Genomic DNA, 5,564 nt, shown 5'->3' with positions numbered 1-5,564 from the left:
ACAGGCATTTAAGGGGTAATAAGAAAACAAAATGTAAGCTAAATAATAAACAGACAAATTGGAATAAGGAAAAACAAACAGAAGGAAAAGATCCCAAGAGAAACATATAAATGCAGAGACACTCAGGAATCCCATAAAAACACAAAACCAGAATTGATAATATATATGCAAAACCTTTAGGGTTAAATAAATAAATAAAAATAAATAAAAGTAAAAATAAAACAAAAGAAAAAAGCCCTGGCTTAACATTGTGAGACAAGGAACTTCCAAAGATGCTATGGAGTTTGTTTTCTGTTGGCCATTTACTGCTAGGCAGCCTACCCTTAAGAGTAGTTTATTTTTGCAGTGAGACTCCCTTGGAAAAGTTAAATTTTCATTTTCAAGTGGATATCAGTAGGAGGTAGCTTCTGGGTTAAGAATGAGGGTATGTGTTCACCTTTCAATTCGAGGACTTCATCTGGTACAGACCCATGCAGGCCCTGTGCATGCTGTGTCAGTCTCTGAATATGATCATATGTGCATCAATCATGTTGATTTAGAGGGCCCTGTTTTCTTGGTGTCTTCCATTCCCTCTGGCTCTTACATTCTTTCTGCTTCCTCTTCTGGAGGGGTTCCCTGAGCTTTGAGGGGGAGGTATTTGATGGAGACATGCCATTTAAGAGTGAGTGTTCCAAGGTCTCTCACTCTCTGAATAATGCCTGGCCATGGGTCTCTGTATGTATTCCCTTCTGCTACAGGAGGGAGCTTCTCTGATGGTGGCTGACCAAGGCACAGACTGATCTGAGTATAACAGAATGTCATTAGGAGTCATTTTATTGTTATGTCTTTTAGTAAAACAATAGTATTTGGGTTTCCCCTAAGTTTCTGAGTTATCTAGTCTCAGGTTCTTGGCCACCTACACAGCATTGGGTATGGGTTCTATCTCATGGAGTGGGTCTTAAGTCAAATCAGATATAAGTTGGTTTCTCTCACAATTGTGTTATACTGTCTAAAAAGTCAGTTTCTAATAATTTTTTTACCATGGATTATAGGATAAAGACTACTAAAAGTGACTAATGTTGAATATTTCCTTAGTGTAGAATAACCCGTGAAAACATCTTTTCTGTCTAATTGCACTTGTAAGCGATTAAATAATTTATCTCATTCTACTGACAAAATGATTTCTCGTGTTTTAGATAATTTATAGCTTTAAAAATTTTACTTTTAATAGCAAGATGTTAAGATATTTCTAAATCAGTTTTCTAGTATCAAATTCTTAAATGAGAAGGAACAAGAGGTAAACACCATAAAATTTAGCTTCCTCAATTCTCAGAAAAAACAACATCTCTCTTAAAATGCAAGAGCATGCTCATTTTCTTATAACACAACTAGCTAGTTTTTGTTTCATTCCCTCTGCAATGTCCTATAAAGTATTAAAGTATCCACTGCCTCTCCCCAAATAAGATAAGGAGGCAGCAACTTGTAGCCTTTTGAGTTCTCAGTAACAGGAAATTTCTTACTCAAAATATTGGAGACCAGAATCAGATCTGATGATAAGTGGTGCCTCTGTACTTTTGATACTATTAAATGTCTTAGGTCTTCACCCCACATTTTCTTACACACTTTGTAAATGCCATAGCTCTGCTGGCCATAGACTGTTCAAAAGTATCTTTTTCAAGGTCTTTCCGTGAAGTTGGAACAGAACAGGATGGAACAGGTCTTGTGTTCTGTATTATTATCACAATTCCTAGTACGGTAACTGTTTCTTTCAAGTTAACCAAATAAGCAAGTGCCCCTTCCCTAGAAATCTCTTGTAAAGAGACTCCTCTGTAGTCAAAACCATGTAACTTGTTTTCCAGACCATTCAAATTAGCAAAAGTTTCTAACAAATATTTGGTCAGTCTTTTCTTCTTCTGTCTATAACTTGTGGCCGCTTTGACCAGATACCAGGGACTGAACAAGAATAGTCTCAATTCAGTGTATAAGCAGGGAACAGCTTTTTTTTTTTTTGATGGGATGTGACCATCAAAGTCTAGTTCTCATGAGCAAAATTTCGTTTTTTCTCATTAAAGACATCATATGGGACATGCTCTTTGTGCACTTCTTTGACTTCCTGGATTTTCTCTTTGGCCACTACTTTACCTTTTAAGTATTGTTGCGGGAGGTCCTTCCGCTCCTACAGCCAATAGCCGCTGAGATACCAGCCCATTGGGGCGTGGTCTCTCTCCCTTTAAAAAAAAAGCGACTACTTCCCTTCTCGCTCTCTTTGCTTCCTGCTCCGGTTCTGGCGACTAGACTTCTTCCTGATTGCGCAGAGGGCTGTTGTCTGGGACGGTTATCTGTAAGTTTTTTCCCCTTTAAATAAATACCACCCTATTAATCATAATTCCAAACTGGTGTGGCATTGTTTGTGACTTACGCCTTCAAAGTATTTATGAAGAAAAATAAAATTGTGTTTCCTCATATTTCACCTTCTTCATATTGTCGTTTTCTGCTTCTTTTTATGTTTTTCTTGTGTTGGGGGTTATTGTTTGTAGAGAGTAACCTTGTATGAGGCAGTCAGCGACCAGCAGGATGTTGAACTCTGCTTCTGTCACGGCATTTGGCTCCAGCTAGAGCAGAGGCTCCATACTGTGTGCAGCTGCAAGGGAGAAGAAAACTGGGCTTTGCTGCGCTGAGTTGTTTAAGTCACCATCCTTCTACCAGGTTTTGGGACAAAGTCCTCCATGAAAGTTGATCTTTCTACTTCAGCCTCCTGAATGCTGTGCCTCTTCTTCTTTGTTTTCTTTTTTGGTTTGTTTTGTTTTGTTTTGTTTTGTTTTGGAGACAGGGTTTCTCTGTGTAGCTCTGGCTGTCTGGATCTCACTCTGTAGACCAGGCTGGCCTCAAACTCACAGAGATCTGCCTGCCTTTTCCTTCTGAGTGCTGGGATTAAAGGCGTGTGCCACCACTGCCCGGCAAGTGCTGTGCTTCTTTTCGGTTATCTAACTGCATTTCTTTTTTATTTTTAAAATTGCATTTATTTATCTATCCATGTATTTATATATGTATTTGTTTGTGTGTTTGTTTTGTGTATGTGGGCTCAAATGCCCCTGCATGTATGTGCAGATCAGAGGGCAACTTACGAGAGTCATTTATTTCCTTCAACTATGTGGGTTCTGAGACTCAAACTTAGAATAGAGTTCCATATTTATACTGATGGGGATAATTTATCAAAGAAGACAGAGACAAGGTAGCTAAGGAGTAACAATAACAGCAATCATCCACCATCATTATCATATCATCATCAAAGTTCCCTTAAATTCTTGTTTATATATCACCTTATAATCATTGTTTATAATCTTGTTTTATAATCTTGGAGGAGGAGAACAATTTCCTCCTCCTCCTTTTTCTTGTTCCTCCTCTTCCTACTCCTCCTCTTCTTTCTTCTATTTTCTTTTCTTCCTTCTCCTAAAAACAGTATTGGAGACTGAACTTAGGACCTATGCATGCTAGGTAAATGCTCTAGCGTTGAGCTGCATCCTCAGCCTTTTTTTACTTTTTATTTTGAGATAGGGTCTCACTGAATTGTCCAGGCTGGTTTTGAACTTGTTATTCTCCTGCCTTGCAAGTAACTGGAAGTGCTTGCCAATGCCATCAGCCCAGTTTCACTACTTCCCTGAATGAATACTAAAACTTTAATGAACTGATCCAACCAAAAGATATCATTTATGTCCTGGTTGACCATTGTCTCAATTATTTTATTTTGTTTTTGTTTGACACATAATAACTGTTTATATTTAGGAGGTATAATGTATTTTGATATATGTGGTCATTGTTGTGATGCTAAGATTCTATCCATTTGTTGTGCAATTTAGTGAAGCCTGACAGAATAGGATTCCTACAAAATGGTGCTTCCTTAAAACAAAGAGCTTTTTAGTTTTAAATTTATTTTTATTTTCTAATTTAACATTTTTAATTTTTTGAGAATTTCATATGTGAACACATATTGTCATAATTTTTATTCCTCTCCACTCTCCAACTCCTCCCATGTCTTCAATAGTAGGGTCTTATCTTCAACCTCTGGGAGGCAACCAGTGGTAACAGCAATAGCCTATATTGTTTTGGAAGTTGCTTAAACTCCCCTGAAAAACAATTCAAGAGAGAGTTTCCTTATTTACACTGTGGTTTTTGTTACAGAGTCTGGGGATCCTTGGGAGAAAATTATTGTCCCAAGAGGCATAATGTCTGCTCTCTCTCTCTCTCTCTCTCTCTCTCTCTCTCTCTCTCTCTCTCTGTGTGTGTGTGTGTGTGTTTGTACACTCATACACTTACATATATTATGTATGTATTTCTAAAGATTTATTTTTATCTTATGTGTATTAGTGTTCTGTTTTCATATGTACTGTGTGCACACCTGGTACCTGTGGAGGCCAGAAGAGAACATGTGATTCCCTAGAACTGGAGTTACAGAAGCTTGTAAGCTGCCGGGTGTGTGGCTGGGAACTGAACCCAGGTCATCTGAAAGAGCAGCAAGTGCTCTTAACTTCTGAGCAACCTCTCTAGCCACCTATACATGTATTTTTGTTTTGTTTTGTTATGTTTTCAAGACAGGATTTCTTTTTGTAATCTTGGCTGTTCTAGAACTAGCTCTGTAGTCCAGGCTGTTCTCATTATATATGTATTTTTAAGTGATGATAAAATGTTTTTATATGGCTTTCTCAAACATGCTTAGTATTATTTATCTCTTCTCCCTTGCCCTCCATATTTTCCTTCTTTCCCAATTAAATCCTTCCACGCATTTGTTCCATTTCCACTTTCATAGCACCTGTGTCCTACTAACTCCCCCTCTAGAGCTTTACCATCCACAGACCCATTTTGCTCTCCTGGTTTCTGCAGTTACGCCAGGATGTATACTCACTTCTAAATGTTCAGAGCTATAAGCCACAAATAAGAGAGAGCATACAAAACAACAGCCTACAGAATGGGAAAAGATCTTCACTAACCCCACATCAGACACAGGTCTGATCTCCAAAATATAAAAAGAACTCACAAAATTGGACACCAAAAGATCACATAATCCAATTTAAAAAATGGAGTATAGACCTAAACAGAACTCTCAACAGAGGAATCTAAAATGGCTGAAAGACACTTAAGAAAATGCTACACATCCTTAGTCATTAGAGAAATGCAAATCCAAACAATTCTGAGATTCCGTCTTACACCTGTAAGAATGGCCAAGATCAAAAACACTGATGACAACTTAGGCTGGAGAGGTTGTGGGGTAAAGGGAACACTCTTGCATTGCTGGTGGGAATGCAAGCTGGTACAGCTTCTTTGGATGTCAGTGTGGCAATTTCTCAGAAAATTAGGAAACAAACTTCCTTAAGACCCAGTAATACCACTTTTGGGTATATATTCAAAGGATGCTCAATTGTGCCACAAGGGCATGTGCTCAACTATGTTCATAGCAGCATTGTTTATCATAGCCAGAACCTGGAAACAACCTAAATACCCCTCGACCAAAGAATGGATAAGGAAAATGTGGTACATTTACACAATGGAGTACTACACAGCAGAAAAAAATGACAACTTGAGTTTTGCAG

At 38.1% G+C, this 5,564-nt stretch overlaps 1 pseudogene; it reads right to left on the bottom strand.

The window, feature by feature from the left end:
* Nucleotides 1–1,348: 1,348 nt before the first annotated feature.
* LOC121442870 lies at nt 1,349–4,835 on the bottom strand (annotated as a pseudogene).
* Nucleotides 4,836–5,564: the final 729 nt, after the last annotated feature.

Source organism: Microtus oregoni, unplaced genomic scaffold (genome assembly GCF_018167655.1).
Source record: "Microtus oregoni isolate MIOR12 unplaced genomic scaffold, Mior012 000097F_ref0000449, whole genome shotgun sequence".
Classification (NCBI taxonomy): Eukaryota; Metazoa; Chordata; class Mammalia; order Rodentia; family Cricetidae; genus Microtus; species Microtus oregoni.
This window is presented reverse-complemented; position numbering and strand designations above follow the sequence as displayed.